Below are 23049 nucleotides of genomic sequence, written 5' to 3' on the forward strand. Positions count from 1 at the left end.
AGACTCTGCCTTTAAAGGACTTGGTTCCTTTCTTCTTTCCACGTCTCCCTTTGGCACGAGCACCTCCTCTGCTGGAGGCTCTGCCACGAAAGGGCGGAATAAATCGGGACGCTGGAGTGTCCATCCTTGGTCTAGCTGACAAGGTAGGCAAAGGGGTGGCTTTGCGAGCAGAGGACGCAACCAGATCATGAGTATCCTTCTGTATCAAAGAAGCAGCAATCTCCTTAATCAGGTCCTCTGGAAAGAGGCACTTGGAAAGAGGAGCAAACAGAAGTTCGGATCTTTGGCAAGGTGTAACTCCAGCTGACAGGAAAGAGCAAAGGTTCTCACGCTTCTTGAGGACTCCGGACACGAAAGATGCAGCAAGCTCATTAGATCCGTCACGTACGGCCTTGTCCATGCAGGACATGATGAGCAATGAAGTCTCCTTCTCTGTCGGAGAGATCTTCCTGCTTAGAGCTCCCAGACACCAGTCTAAAAAGTTGAAGACCTCGAAGGCTCTAAATAACCCTTTCAAAAGGTGGTCCAGGTCCGAAAATGACCAACATATCTTTGAGCGTCTCATGGCTAGCCGGCGGGGAGAGTCTACAAGACTTGAGAAGTCGCCCTGGGCAGAGGCAGGAACTCCCAAGCCGAGAACTTCTCCCGTGGCATACCAGACGCTCGATCTAGAAGAGAGTCTAGCAGGGGGAAACGTAAAGGCTGTCTTCCCTAGACTCTTTTTGGACTGCATCCATTCTCCTATCACTCGTAAAGCTCTCTTGGACGAGCGTGCGAGGACAAGTCTAGTAAAGGCAGGCGAGGATGACGGCATACCTAAAACAAACTCTGACGGAGGAGAGCGCGGAGCCACAGACACAAACTGGTCCGGAAACATCTCTTTGAACAGTGCTAAAACCTTCCTAAAGTCCAAAGAGGGTTGCGTAGACTTAGGCTCGTCAAGATCCGAATGTGGTTCATCTACGTGTGCAGCACCATCATCATCAGAAAGACCATCATCCGAGTATTGAGGTGGAAGCGGCAATGGAGTAGGTAACGGCTGGTTAGCTGAGTCCGGTCGCACGGGTGCATGCGTGACTGAGCCGGACGCAACGTCATGGAACTGTTGCCCAGTCTGTGAGCTGGCAACAACCATAGCAGCGCGGGGACGCACAGCGTCTACTCCAGACTGTCTAGCCTGATGTGGGTGAGCAGTGGCAACCACACTGGGTTGCGGAGGTTGACGCACCGCGTCAAAACAAAACAACTCTGACGGTTGTTGTACCTCACGAACGTCAACGGAAGGCTCCGTGCGTCGCTGAACGTCAACATGCGGCTGGCAGGGCACACTGGAACGCATGGGTGGCAGAACTCTCTCAACTGGAGTGCGCAAGAAGGTCGCCTCAGCGTCCACAGGACGCACAACCGAGTGTGTGGTTGGTTGTAGGCAAGAGGCTGTACTAGCTGGTGCAGCAGCAACCTTCTCCGCACGCAAGTCCTGCATCAGAGACGTTAATTGGGACTGCATGCTCTGCAGCAAAGACCACTTAGGGTCTACAGGAGCAGGTGCAGCGACAGACGGTGTAACTGTCTGAAGCGGTACCGCTTTACCTCTCTTAGGAGGTGAGCAGTCATCGGATGACTGCAGCGAGTCCGAACTGACCCAGTGGCTACAACTGGGCCGTTGGACTTGCGCGGAAGGGACCGACTTGCGCTTCAACGGTCGTGAGACCTTGGTCCATGGTTTCTTGCGAGAAACCTCTTCCGCAGACGAGGTATAAATGGGCTCTCTCGTCTTTGTGTGGTGGGGGCGATCTTGGGTAGATACGCCCGAAACCACAGAGGGAACGTCTGTTCGCTGATTAAAGCCTCTCGAACCCATTTGTCGTACGACATTGCTTCTCCCCTGGACTTGGGAGCTTGCAAGAGGTCCCGGACTAGGAGGACGACAGGCACGAACAGGCGAACCCTCAAGCGCAACACTATCCACAACACTATCACTCACTTTGTCACTTACCACTGCACTTTTACACTTCAGCTCCTTGACATCTGCCATGAGCTGATTACGGTCACTAGCCAGTGACTCAACTCTCTCACCCAGAGCTTGGATGGCACGCATCATATCAGCCATCGAAGGTTCCTGAGTGCCAGAAGGGGGGTTAGGAGCAACCACTACAGGGGAAGGAATAGGTTGTGGGGCATGTGGAGAGGAAATGTCAATAGATCGAGAGGAACTTCTCCTAACTCTATCTCTCTCTAGCCTACGTGTATATTTTTGGAATTCGATAAAATCGAATTCCGAAAGCCCAACGCACTCCTCACATCGATCTTCCAATTGACAGGTTTTATCCCGACAATTGGAACAAACAGTGTGAGGGTCGATAGAGGCCTTCGGAAGACGCCTTGAACAGTCCCTAGCATTACACTTCCTAAATTTTGGGACTTAAGAAGGGTCAGCCATTTTGAATTGGTCAAAGGGGAATTCAAAAACTATCCAAAGTCATCAACAAATAATCCGTAATCAAAATGTTATTTTCATTAGTAAAATAAATTTTTGAATATATTTACCCGATGATCATGTAGCTGTCAACTCTGTTGCCCGACAGAAATCTACGGTCGGGATACGCCAGCGATCGCTATACAGGTGGGGGTGTACACAACAGCGCCATCTGTGAGTAGGTACTCAAGTACTTCTTGTCAACAAGAACTCAATTTTCTCCTCGGTCCACTGGTTCTCTATGGGGAGGAAGGGCGGGTCCTTCAATTCATGATCATCGGGTAAGTATATTCAAAAATTTATTTTACTAATGAAAATAACATTTTTCAATATTAATCTTACCCGATGATCATGTAGCTGATTCACACCCAGGGTGGTGGGTGGAGACCAGCATACATGTTAACAAAGAAGCTAAGTATCCCGTATCTTATTTTAGCCGTTATTCAAAATAACAAACATAAAATAAATAAGTACCTGGTAAGGAAGTCGACTTGAACCATTACTCTGCCTTTTTAAGTACGTCTTCCTTACTGAGCCTAGCGATCCTCTTAGGATGCTGAGCGACTCCTAGGTGCTGAAGTATTAAGGGCTGCAACCCATACTAAAGGACCTCATCACAACCTCTAATCTAGGCGCTTCTCAAGAAAGAATTTGACCACCCGCCAAATCAACCAGGATGCGGAAGGCTTCTTAGCCTTCCGGACAACCCAGAAATATTTCAAGAGAAAGATTAAAAAGGTTCTGGAATTAGGGAATTGTAGTGGTGGAGCCCCCACCACTACTGCACTCGTTGCTACGAATGGTCCCAGAGTGTAGCAGTTCTCGTAAAGAGACTGGACATTCTTAAGGTAAAAGACGCGAACACTGATTAGCTTTTCCAAAAGGTTGCGTCGAAAATATTTTGCAGAGATCTATTTTATTAAAAGGTCACGGAAGTTGTGATAGCTCTAACTTCGTGTGTCCTTACCTTCAGCCAAGCTTGGTCTTCCTCATTCAGAAGGGAATGAGCTTCTCGTATTAACAGTCTGAAAATAATAGGATAAAGAATTCTCTGACATAGGCAAAGATGAATTCTTAACTGAACACCATAAAGCTTCAGACGGGCCTCATAAAGGTTTTTAAAATAGAACTTAAGAGCTCTACAGGACATAATACTCTTTCTAGTTCATTTCCAACCATATCGATAAGTTTGGAATAACGAACGATATTGGTCAAGGCCGAGAAGGCAGCTCGTGTTTGGCTAGAAAACCAAGATGTAGAACATGTAGCCGTTTCGGATGAAAATCCGATGTTCTTGCTGAAGGCATGAATCTCACTGACTCTTTTAGCTGGTAAAGCATATCAGGAAAAGAGTCTTAAAGGTGAGATCTTTCAGGGAGGCTGATAGAAGTGGTTCGAACCTGTCTAACATAAGGAATCTTAGAACCACGTCTAAATTCCAACCAGGTGTAACCAAACGACGCTCCTTCGTGGTCTCAAAAGACTTAAGGAGGTCCTGTAGATCTTTATTGTTAAAAAGATCTAAGCCTCTGTGACGGAAGACTGATGCCAACATGCTTCTGTAACCCTTGAAAGTGGGAGCTGAAAGAGATCGCTCTTTTCTCAGATATAAGAGGAAGTCAGCTATTTGAGTTACAGAGGTACTGGTCGAGGAAACGGATACTGACTTGCACCAGTTTAGGAAGATTCCCCACTTCGATTGGTAGACTCTAAGGGTGGATGTTCTCCTTGCTCTAACAATCGCTCTGGTTGCCTCCTTCGAAAAACCTCTAGTTCTCGAGAGTCTTTCGATACTCTGAAGGCAGTGAGACGAAGAGCGTGGAGGCCTTTGAGTACCTTCTTACGCGTGGCAGACGTAGCAGGTCCACCCTTAGGGGAAGAGTTCTGGGAACGTCTACTAGCCATCGAAGTACCTCGGTAAGTTATTCTCTCGCGGGCCAGAGGGAAGCAACTAGTGTCAACTTTGTCCCAACGTGAGAGGCGAACTTCTGCAGTACCTTGTTGACAAACTAGAACGGAGGGAATGCATATAGATCTAGATGAGACTAATCTAGTAGAAAGGCATCTAAAAGAACCACTGCTGGGTCTGTTGAGAGCCTCTTGGACATCGAGGTTGCGAAGAGATCTATGGTTGGATGGCCCCAGGTGACCCAAAGTCTCTTGCATACATCTCTGTGGAGGGTCCAATATGTTGGAATTATTGTCCCTTCCTACAGAGACAAACTGCTAAGACATTCAAGTTGCCTTGGAAGAAATTTGTTACTAGTGAAAAGTCTAGACCTGTTGAACAGGAGAGGAGGTCACTAGCGAACTCGCACCATGTCAGAGAGTAGGTCCCTCCTTGCTAGGAGATGAACATCAAAGCAGGGAGTTGTCCGTGTTGACCTCCATTACTTGAAGGAGAGACCTGAAGCTTTTCCAGGTCAGACTTACTGCCAGAAGCTTCTTGCAGTTAAAATGCATTGTCCTTTGACGCGAGTTCCATAATCCCGAGCATTCCCTACCGCCTAAGGTCGCACCCCAGCCTACGTCCGATGCGTCTGAGAAGAGAACGTGGTTGGGAGTCTGAACAGTCAGGGGAAGACCCTATAAAAGGTTGATAAAGTCCTTTCCTCAGGTTAGACCAGACTTATCTTCCGGAAACCGGGATCGAGACCGCTTCTAGCGTCTTGTCCTTTTCCAGTGAAGAGCTAGATGAAACCGAAGAGGACGGAGGTGTAGTCTTCCAAGTGACACCAAATGCACCACGGATGACAGTGTCCTAACCAGACTCATCCACAGCCTGACAGGGCCGTATTCCTTCTTCAGCATCTTCTGGATGGATAGCAGGGCTGGGGATTGATCTTCTTGTTCAGCCATGTCCTCATCAGAGGGTTCCTCATCCGAAACTGATGAGGAAACGGCAACGGAGTGGGCAACGTCTGACTCGCTGAATCCGGTCGCACTGGTGGATGCGTGACGGAGCCGGACACAAGATCATGGTACTGCTGCACAGTCTGTGAACTGTCAACCATGGGGAAGCGAGGAAGTACAGCGACAACCCGAAACTGTCTAGACTGTCTGGGTAGTACAGACAACCCCTTATCGGGTTGCTGAGGTTGCCGCACTGCGTCACAACAAGTCACCTCTGCTGGTTGTTGAACGTCTTCCCAGTGACACACTGAACGTCCACAACCACCTCCGAGAGTAGCATAACATCAACGTGCGACTGGCAACACACACTGGGTCGCACCGGTGGAGGAACCATCTCAACTGGCGGACGTGAGTAGGATACCTCAGCGTCAACAGGGCGTACAACCAACCGGTAGGAAGGTCGTTGGCAAGAAGGGTCTTCTCCGTAAAAAATCCTCTATCAAGGACTAAGCTTGGACTGCATGTCTTGCAACAAAGCCCAAGGTCTATGGGAGCAGGTGTGGCAACAGACGGGGTTAGCGACTGAAGCGGAACCATTTACCCTCCCTGGAAGCATGTTATGCTTAAATAAAAGTCCATAGGAGGCTAAGCAGCTTAAGGCTCCTCTCCAAATGACAGAGTCCTCAAGGGAATATCAGAAGGAGGGAGAACAGCACTTTCTCATCTACAGGAACCATATCCTAGAAAAGCTAGGTTCTCTCAGTGAGGGTTTCACTGGTGCAAAAGCAGCAGACCAGAAGGCAACGTTATGAAACTGCTTGACAGTCTGTGAACTGTCAAAAACTGAACTGTCAACCACAACAGGAGCGTGAGGACATACAGCACTGGTGTATAAGGAGCAGACCAGAAGGCAACGTCATGTAACTGTATGACAGTCTGTGAGTTGGCAACAACCAAAGTTGTGTGGGGAAGCCTCAACTCCTGACTGACTAGTTTGCTGCTGGCGAGTGGCGGTAACCACAGTGTGTTGCGGAGGCTGACACACCGTGTCAAAACACGGCAGCTTGTGGTAGCTCACGCACGGCAACGGAGTGCTCTGTGTGTGGGAGTCATCATACATCTGGCAGGGTTGACTGTGCATGGGTGGAGGAGCTCTCACAACAAGAGTGTGAGAGCAGGAAGCCATGCCGGGCGCACAACCGTGGGAGGTGTAGGCCCACGGGTGCATCGTCAACCTTCTCCGCAGTCGGAGTGTGGGAGCTGGCAACAACAAAAGCAGAGTGCTGGTGTGTGGGAGGGGCTGCGGTGGGTTGAGGAGCATGCGGTATGGTATGCAGAGCATGCTGTAAGGTATGCGGCTCATGCTGCATGGTATGCGGAGCATGCTGTATGCAGAGCATGCTGCATGGGCTGCGGAGAATGCCGCATAGTGCTGGAACCCGGCAGCTCTACAGAACCTTCCCACTGCTGATGCGGTAGCTCACGCATGTTAGCAGATGGTGCAGCAAGAACATGCGTCTGGCAGGGTGGACTGCGCATCGGTGGTGGAGCTCTCACAGGTGGAGGGTGGGAGCAGGCAGCCGCAGTATCTGCTGAGCGCACAACCTCGGCGGGTTGTAGGTTAACAGGTGCATTGTCAACCTTCCAGCACGATACTCCTGCATGAAGGAGCAAGCTGAGACTGTATAGTCTGCAGCATGGACCACTAGGGTCTATGAAAGACAACAACAAACGGAGCTACTGTCCGTTGTGACTGAGGGTCTAAAACAGCTGGTGCGGCAACAGACGGAGTTACTGCCTGTTGCGGTACCACCTTGCCTCTCTTGGGAGGTGTGCAGTTGTTGTACTGCAGCGAGTCCGAACTGACCCAGTGGCTACACCTAGGCCGTTGGACTTGCGCGGAAGGGACCGACTTGCACTTAAAAGCTGCAAGATTTGGTCCATGGTTTCTGCGAGAAACCTCTTCCGCAGACGAGGAATAAATGGGCTCTCTCGTCTTTGTGTGGGTGGGGTGATCACGTCGGCAACGTGTGTAGATACACCCGAAACCACGGAGGGAAACGTCTGTTCGTCGATCAAGGCCTGTGGAACCCATAAGTCCTTCGACATTACTTCTCCCCTGGGCTTGGGAGCTTGTAAGAGGTATCGGACTAGGTGAACAACTGGCACGAACAGACGAACCCTCGAACGCAACACTGTAACACTTTGCGCATATCACTTTATCACTTTTGATTTTCTGTTTGCACTTATTTCACTGAACTCGAAACTTTAAGTGGTTTGTACCTGAAACACGCAATCCTATCCTTCATTAAAAGGTAGTAATAGCGAAAACAGTATTACAATGTAACAGAAAAACATAATGAAAGATAAAGAATTCAGTGGCTGGAAAAGAGACTAAACACTAGATCAAATAAACTACGTTTAAAATCTCTCACCGCATAAAGCCTGGGAACAAGAATAAAACTCTAGAAACGTTTTACCTTCTTCCCCTATAGCGACTAGGGAGAAGAGCAAAAAACGAGAACAACGTTACCCGCTTGAACGAAACGTTTATCCTCCTCTCTCTCCCTCCGTCTCTATCTCTCTCTCTCTCTCTCTTGACTTAGAACCTGAGAGATGAGCCCAATTATATATATCGTTAAAACATATTATTTGTTAAAGGAAAAAAACTGAAAGGTTTCCCAAATAAAAAGTTCCTTTATTAGAATTAAAACCATTTAAGCTAAGAAAGAATGAACGAAACGCTAGAATCGGTTTACTCTTACTGCAACGTGAAACCGTGAAATACTCTCTCTCTATCGTAACGATAGAGCGCAAGTTGAACGTTCTGAACGTCAACAACTGCGGAGACTAAACGAAACGTTAGTTCAACTTGAAAACAGTACGAGACTATCAAAGAAATTCTTTCAAAAACATTAAAATTAAAATAGCATAAATTCTTAACAGGAAAAACGATATGACGGGCTCAATGTTAATTAACTTCGGTTCCAAGTAAGGACCGCCTACTATTAGGAAAGGTCGCATATAAACAAACATAAAAATTAATTTTTATAAGTTTATAATAAATGGAAAGTTAATCGAAGAGGCCTATAAATGGCGGAGAGATATAAAATAATCTATAACTTTGTTAGCAAAATTACCAAAAACCTAAACACACTTCCGTCTAAGGGAAGGGTGGGTCATAAAAAGTGAAAGAGAGTCTATACTCTCTTCGACACCAACACTTCCGTCTAAGGGAAGGGTCGGCCATTTAAAAGTGAAAGAGAGTCCATACTCTCTTCGTCACCATAATAAAATCTATCCAAAACGAGTTCAAGTTTTGAAATGAAGATAAAACCCCTGCATAGCGAAAGCTCAAAACTGGAATAGTGTACTTCACCAAAAAGTTGTGAAAACAAATCCAGTTAGGGACGGCGTATTAGTAGGTCTTGCCGGAGGCACGACAGAGGAAAAATTGAGTTCTTGTTGACAAGAAGTACTTGAGTACCTACTCACAGATGGCGCTGTTGTGTACACCCCCACCTGTATAGCGATCGCTGGCGTATCCCGACCGTAGATTTCTGTCGGGCAACAGAGTTGACAGCTACATGATCATCGGGTAAGATTAATATTGAAAAAAAAAGAATGCAAGGATTTTTGAAGAGAAAGCCTGCACAGCGAAAGCTCAAAACTAGAATAGTGTACTTCACCAAATAGTTGTGAAAACAAATCCAGTTAGCAACAGCGAATTAGTAGGTCTTGCCGGTAGCACGACAGAGAGAAAATTGAGTTCTTTGTTTACATTGAGTACTGGGTACTTGGACGACAGATGGCGCTGTTGGGCACACCCGCAACCTGTATAGCGATCGCTGGCGAATTTTTTCCTTAGAGTTTTCTGTCGAGCAACAGAGTTGCAGCTATTATAATCACCGGCTAAGTTAAATATTGAAAATAATTTAATTAAGCATTATTAATCCAAACTTTCCGCACTTTTTACTTCAAGAAATCTGCTTGATTGCTTACTACAATGTTTCCCTAATTATCTTTCCTAACACCAGTTGTTCCAGTAAACTATCCCTCTTTTTTTTATATTTATAAAAAATTATATATTTCTTCTACAGTATTATTCATATCAAGGCACTATTTATAAAAAACAGATTTCTGCTTGTACTACATCTAAAAATTTTATTCTAAACGAGCAAAAAAAAAAAAAATAAAAAAAAAAAAATAAATTGGAAAAATTGATTTGCAGCTCTAAGAAATAAATAATTAAAAATGATGGCATATAACACTCTAAAATACTCATGAGACTAAAGTAAACACAACAAATCTAGTAGACCAGTAAAGAGCCAAACAAATATAGGCACAATTTTGTAAATTAAATAATAAATATGATCACGTGACATAAATAATACTGTAATTTGAATTCTCAGTGGTGAAATGTAAAAAAAAATATTCCATTAAATAACTGAAACCAAGATATGCATTGTTCCACTAACTAAATATGAATACTGAAATGAAAAACTGATTACAGTACATGAATTCTGTGGTGTGAACAGATTATTACCATGAGATGGATGCTACTGTTATTTTTTCACAAGATCAGAAATGTCAGGTTCTTGGAATTGTTTCATTATTCTTATTAAACAATGATTTCTGAGCAGATGACTTCACAGCCACATGGAACCACTGCATACTGGTTCAGAACACCATATTCAAAATTTGGCATATCAATAAGCCTTCAGAAAAATAATGAGACAATGCAGTCAAAATGGAAAATAAAAATAAGCATATAACCGAATTCTCCTTAGTAACTTGAATATCTTATAGTCTCACTGCCTCAAAGATTCACACAGTTTTTCCCATAGAATTTATAAAACATTCATGTATTTTTAGTGTCTAAATTACATAAATAAATTTGTATACTGTACAATATTATAGATTATACAGTATGTAAATATCAAATCTTTAAATTTATCCTAATATATAAGCAGCCATGAAGGCTGGCATAATGACGGAAGGGGTATTGTATGCACTTTTCCTATCTTGTATCCATCATAATTCCATCGTTTAATTTTCCCTCACATTTGCTGCCCAATTATGTAAATAATGAAAGCTGTGTTGTGACTCTTAAGAGAGACAAAGTCAAACTGAGCACCGTGAAGGCCTTAAGCTAATACCAATTCCTAAGTCCCATTTTGTCATTGCCTCATAACATTTTTTTTGACTGGCCATAGCTACCTGTCTCTCCATTGCTATAATGTATACTGTAATTTGTTATCAATTAGAACACATCCTTATAATATGCAACTATTATTTAGCTGATCTTGTTTTCCCTTGTTCTTATCTTTCACATTTGCTTAGCTTTTCTAATACTGTATTATATTCAAGATTATATCCAATTTTAACCAATATTTCGCAATGACACTGACACAACCTATCGACTTATAACAAGAAATAATGCACTTCAAGTAAATTTGGATCAACCTTCAACCTGAAGATAATCATTCTAAAGTGAAAAGAATCTCCTTCAAAAATGTACTTACCAAACAGAGCCTTGCTTACAGCACTGTTGAAAACCATCCTGATAGATTGAGGCTTCTGGAATGAATATGAAGTAGATTGTTAGTTTTGGAAATTACGTATTCTAATAATGTTTTTTTGAGGAGACAATATCTAACATATAGAAATGTAAGACAAACATGTAACTATATACTGTATATTCAGTTGGTTACAAAACAGGGATTTCCAGTAGTAACAGAATACTGTACATACATGCACTTCTATGATACATACATATATACATACTTACATGCATACATATATATACATACATATATCACATACATATACCAAGGCACTTCCCCCAATTTTAGGGGGTAGCTGACATCAAACAAATGAAACAAAAAAGCCACATTTATACCTGAACTGCTGAAACATGCATGAATCCCTAATGTATTCAAACTTTTACAACATACTGTAGCTGCTTCCCAATTCTACACTTGATACTTCCATATTTGCATAACCCTATCAGTTCTTCAGTCACATTTTTTTTTTACTTTTCAATTAAATCCTATGGTAGATCTCCCTTCATATGCTAAGTAATAGTATGCCTCATAATTTGAAAAAAAAAAAAGAAACTCTCGCCCATTCCTATGGCTCTCACACTATCACTAACATATTGCAACATCTTGCCTATAATCTCATCAACTTATGGTGCCTACTTTCTTCAACCTCTTCGTTGCCTTCCTTAAATCGTTACCATTCATTTTCCAAAGCATTCTTGTTAACAACTCTACCCTTTCAAGTCTTGCATCAAGCGGCTCTGATTTTCTTCTGTTATCCACATTCAACAAATCTCCAAGCTACTTTCACAAACAATCTAGTACTGTTTCAGGCTGGAAACCATTTCTCCATTTTCACCTTTAATTCGGAGATTCATCATTCATTAATCTGTCTCTCTGCATTCACGTCCACATGGAACAAATATTAGTTCTCCCTAAAGTTATTGTTCACCTTCTTACCTCTACATTTACCTTCTCTCTCTTACAATATTCTTGACTAATGCATTCTTTAATATGCATGGCCATGCTCTTATCTTCTACCATGCAACTGTAACTCAACTGCCCTAATTCCTTCACTCTGACTAGACCTTTTATTTTGTTCATCCTAAAATGTACGAAGAACTACAGTATATCATATAAATTTGCACTCTCTAATATAGTGGTAGCTAAATGCATTAATAGTTTAGAGGAAAATCAATTATACAATGTGTTTTCAAAGCTTTACATATCTTATATATGTGAACCTTATCCTTTTCAATCAAAATAGAGATATATTGATCAGGTATATATGGACAAAGCATACACCACAAATACTAATATAAAGGGTCAAGTTTATTAAGCAACACAGTCAAAACATGCACAAGGCCAAATGATTACAGAATACATAGTAACTTCAAGTAACAAAGAAAACACACTGATATTCTACTGTAAAGTGAACATTTTCCAGGAAAGGTCAACCAAGGAGAGTTATTGATGAAAATCATAACATGTAAAGGTAATCATATCTGCTCCAGTACATATTGGTATACTACCATAAAATTTTATAACAACTAACATAATTATTACTGATAACACACATAATTAAAATGTTAAAGCACACATCATGTACTTAATAAAAATTATAAAAACCAATAACACTTTGGAAAAAAATTAACTTTCAATGACAAAATAATTGGAGTAACACTTTGGACATAATTATAAACATAATTATAAACATAATTATAAACACAGGCACTTGAGATTACTTCACAAGTTCCACAGTATTATATAATATTAGAGATACTTACAGAGCATTAAATAAACACTACATAGTAGAAATATAAAACAAACTTAATCAGCTTGTATTTTTGCTAACTTACAAATCTGAAACATTTAATAGGAGTATGAACTTTTAACAAGGTAGTACAACAAGGCAATAAAGAATAGTGCACATGAAAACATTGGATATCAAAAGAGAGAACCAAAGAAACCCTGAGTAACAAGAGAAATTATTGAGAAAATGGCAAGGAGAAAATGAAAATATTCAGGTACAGAAGCTGGATGTAGGAATTACAGGAAGTTGAACACCAAGCTAAGAAGAGACACAGACAAGGCAAGGGAAATCCATCTTGCTGAAGACCTCAAAGAAGTTGAAGGACATGAGAAAAGAAGAAGATCAGACCTAATGTATAAAAAAGTTAAAGAAATTGATAGAAAGAGAAGAGGTGGAATGAGAAGCATTGAAATAGGGGGGAATGGAGAAAAGTTAAAAAATCCCAAAGATGTAAGGAAAAGATGAAGGGAACATGCTGAAGACCTATATGATAAAGAGAAAAAAACATAATGACGAACCAGATAATCATATGGTTCGGGAGCGCAGAGTTCTTAAAAAGTCTAGTGGGGAATGCCAAGGAAGAACTGAAACTATTATGCCACATGATTTATAAGAATGGAGACTGGCCAGAAGATTGCACAAAAATCTCCATAATTGCCTTCCATAAGAAACCAAAAAAATAAAGTGCTCAGAACATAAATTTAGAACAATAAGCTTAATTAGTCATGCATTAAAATACTGTAATGCTTAGAATATTAGCAGGAAGGTTAGCAGGATGTGGAACATGAGAGACAATTGGCTTTATGGAGATGATGCTAGAAAAAGTTCTAGACAAATGAGGAAATGTTTGTTTGTTTTATTGACTTTGTGAAAGCATTTGACAGGGTTCAGTAGACATTACTACTGGAAATTCTGAAAAAAAAAATATTCATTGACTGGAGAGATAGAAAGTTAATATGGAATTTATATCAAAATCAGTTAGTAATAGTAAATATTACAGGTGAAGATTCAGAACCTAGAACTGTTGGAAGAAGAGTCAGACAGGGATGCTCCCCATCACAAATTCTGTTCAACATCTATGCAGAGGCAATGATGAAAGAGTCATTGGAAGATCTGGAAGATGGTATTAAGGTGGGAGGAGAAATAGTGAAAACTGTAGTTTTCTGATGACAAACCAGTTGTCTGTAGCATGAAAGAGGGTTTACAGAGGATGATAAATATGTTATTTTGATTATAAAATAAATTTTTGAATATACTTACCCGGTGATTATATAGCTGCAACTCTGTTGCTCGACAGACAACTCTACGGAAAAACTCGCCAGCGATCGCTACACAGGTTGCGGGTGTGCCCAACAGCGCCATCTGTCGACCAGATACCCAGCTCTCAATGTAAACAAAGACTCAATTTTCTCCTCGTCCCACTGCGTCTCTATTGGGGAGGAAGGGAGGGTCATTTAATTTATAATCACCGGGTAAGTATATTCAAAAATTTATTTTATAATCAAAATAACATTTTTCAATATTTAACTTAGCCGGTGATTATATAGCTGATTCACACCCAGGATGGTGGGTAGAGACCAGTAATATATGTTTACACTTTTATGAGCTAAGAGTTTTTTTTTATTTCATTTTAGAAGTTATCAAAATAACAAAAACAAAATAAATAGGTACCTGGTAAGGAAGTCGACTTGAACAATTACTCTGCCTTTTAAGTATGTCTTCCTTACGGAGCCTCGCGATCCTCTTAGGATGCTGATCAACCCCTAGGATCTGAAGTATCAAGGGTTGCAACCCATACAACAGGACCTCATCAAACCCCTAATCTAGGCGCTCTCAAGAAATGACTTTGACCACCCGCCAAATCAACCAGGATGTGAAAGGCTTCTTAGCCTTCCGGACAACCCATAAAAAAACAACATTTCAAGAGACAGATTAAAAGGATAAGGAATTAGGGAATTGTAGTGGTTGAGCCCTCACCCACTACTGCACTCGCTGCTACGAATGGTCCCAGTGTGTAGCAGTTCTTGTAAAGAGACTGGACATCTTTCAAGTAAAATGAAGCGAACACTGACTTGCTTCTCCAATAGGTTGCGTCCATTATACTTTGCAGAGATATATTTTGCTTAAAGGCCACGGAAGTTGTTACAGCTCTAACTTCGTGCGTCTTCACCTTAAGCAAAGTTCGGTCTTCCTCACTCAGATGTGAATGAGCTTCTCGTATTAACAATCTGATAAAGTCTGACCAAGCATTCTTTGACATAGGCAAGGATGGTTTCTTAACTGAACACCATAAAGCTTCAGATTGGCCTTGTAAAGGTTTAGTACGCTTTAAATAGAACTTAAGAGCTCTAACAGGGCATAAGACTCTTCCTAGTTCATTACCTACGATCTCCGATAAGCTGGGGATATCGAAAGATTTAGGCCAAGGCCGAGAAGGCAGCTCATTTTTGGCTAGAAAACCAAGTTGTAGCGAACAAGTGGCTTTTTCTGACGAAAATCCGATGTTCTTGCTGAAGGCATGAATCTCACTGACTCTTTTAGCCGAGGCTAAGCATACCAGGAAAAGAGTCTTAAGAGTGAGATCTTTCAGGGAGGCTGATTGTAACGGCTCCAACCTGTCTGACATGAAGAATCTTAGTACCACGTCTAAATTCCATCCAGGGGTAGCCAAACGACGCTCCTTGGTGGTCTCAAAAGACTTAAGGAGGTCTTGCAGATCTTTATGTTTGGAAAGATCTAAGCCTCTATGCCGGAAGACCGATGCCAACATGCTTCTGTAGCCCTTGATAGTGGGAGCTGAAAGGGATCGTCCTTTTCTCAGGTATAAGAGAAAAACAGCTATTTGAGCTACAGAGGTACTGGTCGAGGATACAGAAACGGACTTGCACCAGTCTCGGAAGACTTCCCACTTCGATTGGTAGACTCTAATGGAAGACGCTCTCCTTGCTCTGGCAATCGCACTGGCTGCTTCCTTCGAAAAGCCTCTAGCTCTCGAGAGTCTTTCGATAGTCTGAAGGCAGTCAGACGAAGAGCGTGGAGGCTTTGGAGTACCTTCTTTACGTGTGGCTGATGTAGAAGGTCTACCCTTAGAGGAAGACTACTGGGAACGTCTACTAACCATCGAAGTATCTCGGTGAACCATTCTCTAGCGGGCCAGAGGGAAGCAACTAACGTCAACCTTGTCCCTTCGTGAGAGGCGAACTTATGCAGTACCTTGTTGACAATCTTGAACGGTGGGAATGCGTAGAGATCCAGATGTGACCAATCTAGGAGGAAAGCATCTATATGTATTGCTGCTGGGTCCGGGACTGGAGAGCAATAGATTGGAAGCCTCTTGGTCAGCGAGGTTGCAAAGAGATCTATGGATGGTTTTACCCCAAGTGGCCCAAAGTCTCTTGCACACATCCTTGTGGAGGGTCCATTCGGTTGGAATTACTTGCCCTTTCCGACTGAGACAATCTGCTATGACGTTCAAGTCGCCTTGGATGAACCTCGTTACTAGGGAGATGTCTTGACCTTTTGACCAGATGAGCAGGTCCCTTGCGATCTCGTACAACGTCAGTGAGTGGGTACCTCCTTGTTTGGAGATGTACGCCAAGGCCGTGGTGATGTCCGAGTTAACTTCCACCACTTTGCCTCGAAGGAGAGACTTGAAGCTTTTCAAGGCCAGATGTACTGCCAACAGCTCCTTGCAGTTGATATGCATGCTCCTCTGACTCGAGTTCCACAGTCCTGAGCATTCCCGACCGTCTAGTGTCGCGCCCCAGCCCACGTCCGATGCGTCCGAGAAGAGAACGTGGTTGGGAGTCTGAACAGCCAGGGGAAGACCCTCTCTTAGGTTGATATTGTCCTTCCACCAAGTCAGACAAGACTTTATATTTTCGGAAACCGGGATCGAGACCGCTTCTAGCGTCTTGTCCTTTTTCCAGTGAAAAGCTAGATGGTATTGAAGAGGACGGAGGTGTAGTCTTCCTAGTGACACAAATTGTTCCACGGATGACAGCGTCCCTACCAGACTCATCCACAGCCTGACTGAGCAGCGTTCCTTCTTCAGCATCTTCTGGATGGATAGCAGGGCTTGATCTATTCTGGGGGCTGATCGTCTTGTTGTTCAGCAACGTCCTCATCAGAGGGTTCCTCATCCGAAAACTGATGAGGAAACGGCAACGGAGTGGGCAACGTCTGGCTCGCTGAGTCCGGTCGCACTGGTGCATGCGTGACGGAGCCGGACGCAACATCATGGAACTGCTGCACAGTCTGTGAACTGTCAACAACCATGGGTGCGCGAGGAAGCACAGCGTCAACCCGAGACTGTCTAGACCGTCTGGGTTGTGCAGTCAACACCCTACCAGGTTGCTGAGGTTGACGCACTGCGTCAAAACAAGTCACCTCTGCTGGTTGTTGAACGTCCTGAACGTCAACAACCACCTCCGAGCGTCGCTTAACGTCAACGTGCGGCTGGCAACCCACACTGGGTCGCATCGGTGGAGGAACCACCTCAACTGGCAGACGCGAGTAGGTTACCTCAGCGTCAACAGGGCGCACAACCGACCGGTTGGAAGGTTGTTGGCCAGAAGGTTCAGTAGCAACCTTCTCCGCATTAAAGTCCTCATCCGAAAACTGATGAGGAAACGGCAACGGAGTGGGCAACGTCTGGCTCGCTGAGTCCGGTCGCACTGGTGCATGCGTGACGGAGCCGGACGCAACATCATGGAACTGCTGCACAGTCTGTGAACTGTCAACAACCATGGGTGCGCGAGGAAGCACAGCGTCAACCCGAGACTGTCTAGACCGTCTGGGTTGTGCAGTCAACACCCTACCAGGTTGCTGAGGTTGACGCACTGCGTCAAAACAAGTCACCTCTGCTGGTTGTTGAACGTCCTGAACGTCAACAACCACCTCCGAGCGTCGCTTAACGTCAACGTGCGGCTGGCAACCCACACTGGGTCGCATCGGTGGAGGAACCACCTCAACTGGCAGACGCGAGTAGGTTACCTCAGCGTCAACAGGGCGCACAACCGACCGGTTGGAAGGTTGTTGGCCAGAAGGTTCAGTAGCAACCTTCTCCGCATTAAAGTCCTCTATCAAGGACGCAAGCTTGGACTGCATGTCTTGCAGCAAAGCCCATTTAGGGTCTACGGGAGCAGGTGTGGCAACAGACGGGGTTAGCGACTGAGGCGGTACCGCTTACCATCCCTGAAAGCCTTGTTAAGCATGACATAATTGTACAGCAAAACTTCAAAGGCTCGAAAACAGCTGTGAAGTTGACCTGTAAAAAACTTGGAGCGTCTCCTGGCCAGGCGCCAGGGAGAGTCTACGAGAATTGAGAAGTCTATCTGGGCAGAGGCATGAACTCCCAAGCCGAGAACTTCTCTCGTGTCATATCAGACTCTCGCTCTATAAACCAGTTTAAAAGAAGGGAAAGCAAAGGCTGTATCCCCCAAACTCCTCCTGGTGAAAAACCAGTCGCCTAGGCAACGTAAAGCTCTCTAGGAGAGCGAGAGAGCACTAGCTTAAAAACAACGGCTTCAAAGTAGCTAGGCCTAGTGTAAGCTCTGACGTTTAGGCGAACGAGGAGCAGCAGTTACAAAAAGATCCGGACAAAGATCCTTAAAAAAATCATCATGATTTAATTAAAGTCCATAGGGGGCTAAGCAGCTTTAGGCTCCTCTCCATCTGACAGAGTCCTCAAGGGAATATCAGTAGGAGGGGGAACAGCAACTTCCTCATCTACAGGAACCTTGTCCGATAAAAGCTGAGTCTCAAGCAAGGGAGAGACCTACCGTGGTGGCAATGCTTTACAAGCAGAGTCCACACTCACTGGTGCATTAGTAGCGGACCAGAACGCAACGTCATGTAACTCCTTGACAGTCTGTGAACTGTCAACAACTGAACTGTCAACCACAACAGGAGCGTGAGGACGCACAGCGTCCACTCGAGACTGCTTTGACTGCCTAGACTGAGCAGTCAAAACAACTCTAGAATGCGGAGGTTGACGCACAGCGTCAAAACAAGTCAACTCCGATTGTTAGTGAACGTCTTGAACGTCAACAGGAGCATCAGCAAGTGGCCTAACGTCCAAATGCGGCTGAAAAACCACACGAGACCGCATCGAGTGTGGTTCTAAACAACCTGACTGACGTGACTAAGCTACGCCAACGTCAACAGTAAGCACAAAGGAACGTTAGGTTGGCTGAAAGCCAGGATATCGATGAGATAAACGGCTAGACTCAACGGACTAATCGGCAGAATAGTCTTCCATAAGGGAGGCAAGCATATACTGCATGTCTTGCCATACAACCCATTAAGGATCAACGAAAATGGTTGTGGTAAGAGACGAGGGTAACGTCTGTGACCGCAACACTTTGCCAACAAAAAAAGACTCGGAGTCTGTGTGACGCTTTTGTTAGGCGGCGAGCAGTTATCCGATGACTGCATAGGGTCAGAGCTGTCCTAATGGTTGTAACCAGGACGCTGGACCTGTCCTGAAAGGACTGACTTTCGCTTAAGGGCTTCGAAACTTTGTGACAGGTTTCTTATGCGAAAAGCCTTCGGATGACGAGGAGAAACAACGTCTCTCTCGTCTTATGGTAGGGGAGATCTTGGTAAGATACACCCGATACCATAGAGGGAAAACGTCTGTTCGTTGATCAAGGCCTCTCGAACCCATAAGTCGTTTGACATTACTTCTCCCCTGGGCTTGGGAGCATGCAAGAGGTCCCGGACTAGGTGAACGACAGGCACGAACAGACGAACCCTCGGACGCAACACTGTAACACTTTGCGCATATCACTTTATCACTTCGATTTTCTGTTTTGCACTTATTTCACTGAAATCGAAACTTTTACTGATTTCTACCTGAAACACGCAATTCTACCCTTCATTAAAAGGTAGTAATTGCGAAATCAGTCGTATAATGCAAGCTCATTAATACCAGCAAAAAACAGAAAACATATTTTAAGATAAAAAAATCAGTGGCTGGGAAAGAGACTAAACGCTAGTTCATATAAACTACGTTTTCAATCTCTCACCGCACATAGCCTGGGGACGAAAATAAAAAACTAAAAACGTTTTATCCTTCCTCCCCGTACAGCGACTAGGGACGAGAGTAACTCGAGAACAACGTTACCCGCTTGAACGGAACGTTTTCTCTCCTCTCTCTCCCTCCGTCTCTATCTCTCTCTCTCTTTCTCTCTTGATTTCGCACCTAAGAGAAGAGCCCAATTATATTTCGTCAAAAAAACATGTTATTTGACTAAAGGAAAAAACTGAAAGGTTTTTCAAATAAAAAGTTCCTTTAAAATAGAATTTAAAACATTTAAGCTAAGAAAGAATGAACAAAACGTCAGAATCGATTTACTCTTACTGCAAAGTGAAACCGTGATACACTCTCTCTCTATCGTAACGATAGAGCGCATGTTGAACGTCCTGAACGTCAACAACTGCGTAGCATAAATAAACTAAACGTTAGTTCATCTTTGAAAACAGTACGAAGACTATCAAAGAAATTCTTTCATAAAATATTACATTTAAAAAGTTTTAAATCCTTAGCTCTTTAAAAGCTAATTACGATATAAAGGGCTCAACGTTGATTAACTTCGGTTTCCAAGTTAGGACCGCCTACTCTCAGGAAAGGTCGCATATAAACAAAACATTAAAATTTATTTTTATATGTTTATAATAAATGGAAAGTTAATCGAAGAGGCCTAATAAAGGCGGAGAGATATAAAATATATAGAGGAAAATCTATAACGTGATAAGATAATTACTAAAAGCCTAAACACACTTCCGTCTAAGGGAAGGGTCGGCCATTTAAAAGTGAAAGAAAGTCCATACTCTCTTTGTCACCATAATTAAATCTATCCAAAACGAGTTCAAGATTTAAGATGAAGATAAAACACCTGCATAGCGAAAGCTCAAAACTAGAATATAGTACTTCACCAAATAGATGTGAAAAACTCCAGTTAAGCAACAGCGAGTAAAGTACGTCTTGTCGACACCTCGACAGAGAGAAAATTGAGTCTTTGTTTACATTGAGAGCTGGGTATCTGGTCGACAGATGGCGCTGTTGGGCACACCCGCAACCTGTGTAGCGATCGCTGGCGAGTTTTTCCGTAGAGTTGTCTGTCGAGCAACAGAGTTGCAGCTATATAATCACCGGCTAAGTTAAATATTGAAAAAAGATAAATAGGATGCCACAAAAGTATGGAATGAAAATAAATATATCTAAGACCAAGGTAATGAGAACGGCAAGAAAACAAGAACCTTTAATAAACATGCAGATTTGAGATGAATCTGTGTAGGAAGTCAATCATTTCAAGTACTTGGGAAATATTATAACACAAGAAGGAACCTGGAGAAAAGAGATTAAGAGCAGAATAGCCTATGGTAAGGTAGCTTTTGAGAGAGAGGTGAACAATAATGGGAAAACTGAAAGTGGAACTGAAGAAAAGGTTTGTAGAGAGTTTCATATGGAGTGTAGTATTGAATGGTTCTAAAACATGGACTATAAAAGCAACAGACAAGAAACACCTGGAACAAATCTGAGAAAGAACAAGTCTCACCCAGGCAGGAGGGGCTTCTCTAGGGGGAGCAGCACCGTCCCTCGAGACCCAAGGTTGACCTGGTTTTAACTGGTCTACTCTTCTGTTCGATCGTTTTCCGGGGGAGAGCAATCGAACAGGAGCTTTGGAAAGAGGTCAGGGGTCAAAGAAGTTCTTGGTTTCTTCAACTTCGAGGAAGACCCCAAAGGTGAAGAATCCCTTTTGGACTTCTTCTTACGCCGACGCCTATACTTCTCCCACTAGGAGGCAGACCACTCCCAGCATTCAGGGCAGGTGTTGTCCTGGTAACAACGCCGCCCATGGCAGGAAGGACACAGCAAATGCGGGTCAATATCCAAGGAAGACATGAAAGTCCCGCAGGAGCAGCCCCCAGGTCTCGGGCAAGTCCGCATGAGGACGTCCAAGGAAAGAGCACAAACACTGAAAATAAAAATAAAAAGCAATTAGTTAGTAATGGCAAGTCAATAATTGAGATGGGGAAGATTGGCAACGTCTGATCACCAAAGCCAAAAGCAAAGTGGGTTCTCAGCCCAGGTGTGTGAGTGAGTGGGGTAGCAACTACCCCCAACCCTCTGCTAACTAGCAGGTGGATTTTTAACCCTTGTTAAAAGTCTTGAGGCTTGTCTTTCAGTTTTGCCAAAAGTAATATCCCTTGTAAATCACATTGGTTTGTATTTAGTAATGGAACAAATGGGTTTTTCATAAAAACCTAAATACTGTACCATACTCATGGTGGCCTCATTCAACCCTGCAAATCTCGCATCTGTATGCTTTGCCTACACAGTTTTTGAAGTTGCTAGTGAATGGATACGAGAGTAAAAGTGGCAATAGAATCACAGGATTGTTCTCTTGTCAACATTAGCCTGAGAGTCTAAACATTGTCACAGACCAAGATGTGGTCATACAATACTTTAATTTGACTGATAGGTATTATATAAAAAAAAATACATTATGTGTAATAAAGACCTTGTTTTTACATTTTATCAATTCCTTTAATTAACCCTCATGAAAATTACCCACTTGGGCTAGCTACATACCTCAGTTGGAAGGTGATTGTAGCTCAACACTTAAAGGGTCAGAACATCAGATGCAATCAAAGAGGGACACTTATGAGATGAATGGTTAATTTTCCAACAAAAAAGCAAAGTTGCATAATCCTCTTACTTTGCACTCCTCTTCTTGTTAGTAAAGCATGTCTTAACTCAGTAAGTATCCTTGTAGTGCTTGACAACACGTGCTCTAATTATAATAGATGAGGTCTTGGGATCAATCATTCTGCAAGAAAAAACTAATTCAAGGGAGTTCCTTTATGGCCATGAGAACATAACCAAACATCATCAATATCCAGGAAAGATCACAGGAATGATTATGTCAGTTTTATAAATTAGTATGTGTTTTTGTGATAAAAAATACTGCAGAAACTGTGTAAATGTATACACAAAATGGGCCCATTAGTTATTATAAAATGAATGTATGTAATGTGTATTAATGTAAGAACACTGTCAATCATAAGCCAGTTGCATTAAACTTATTAAACCAATAACTGCAGATTCATAAATATAATACCAATACATCTCAACCCTCATCCAGAAACCATTATAACAACACAGTAATGATAAAATTAATTACTAATGATATAATCATGAACTAAAAACACTGCGATGCATATACAGACATCCTGTGGATAAGGAAATATTTAGGATATTTTAATCAAAATAAAGTATTTGACAGGCAGTACAGGATACCCTCCTTCTAATGGAAAAGTTCTTAAGTCTCCCTGATATGCATTAAAAGTACATA

General features: G+C 43.0%; 1 protein-coding gene and 1 long non-coding RNA gene across 7 annotated transcripts in view; one reads left to right on the plus strand and one right to left on the minus strand.

Moving 5' to 3' along the window:
- Orct (Organic cation transporter) overlaps nt 1–23049 on the plus strand; it is a 105458-nt gene that overhangs the window by 80158 nt on the left and 2251 nt on the right. The window lies entirely within an intron of this gene.
- The window catches only part of LOC137630674 (uncharacterized), a 109826-nt gene continuing 97045 nt past the window's right edge, over nt 10269–23049 (minus strand). Inside the window, exons 2-3 of the long non-coding RNA XR_011041757.1 lie at nt 22287–22524; nt 10269–10909 (exon numbers count right to left, since the gene is read on the minus strand). This is a non-coding gene — a long non-coding RNA (uncharacterized lncRNA). The remainder of the gene's footprint in view (nt 10910–22286; nt 22525–23049) is intronic.

This window comes from Palaemon carinicauda, chromosome 38 (assembly GCF_036898095.1).
Source record: "Palaemon carinicauda isolate YSFRI2023 chromosome 38, ASM3689809v2, whole genome shotgun sequence".
Lineage (NCBI taxonomy): Eukaryota > Metazoa > Arthropoda > Malacostraca > Decapoda > Palaemonidae > Palaemon > Palaemon carinicauda.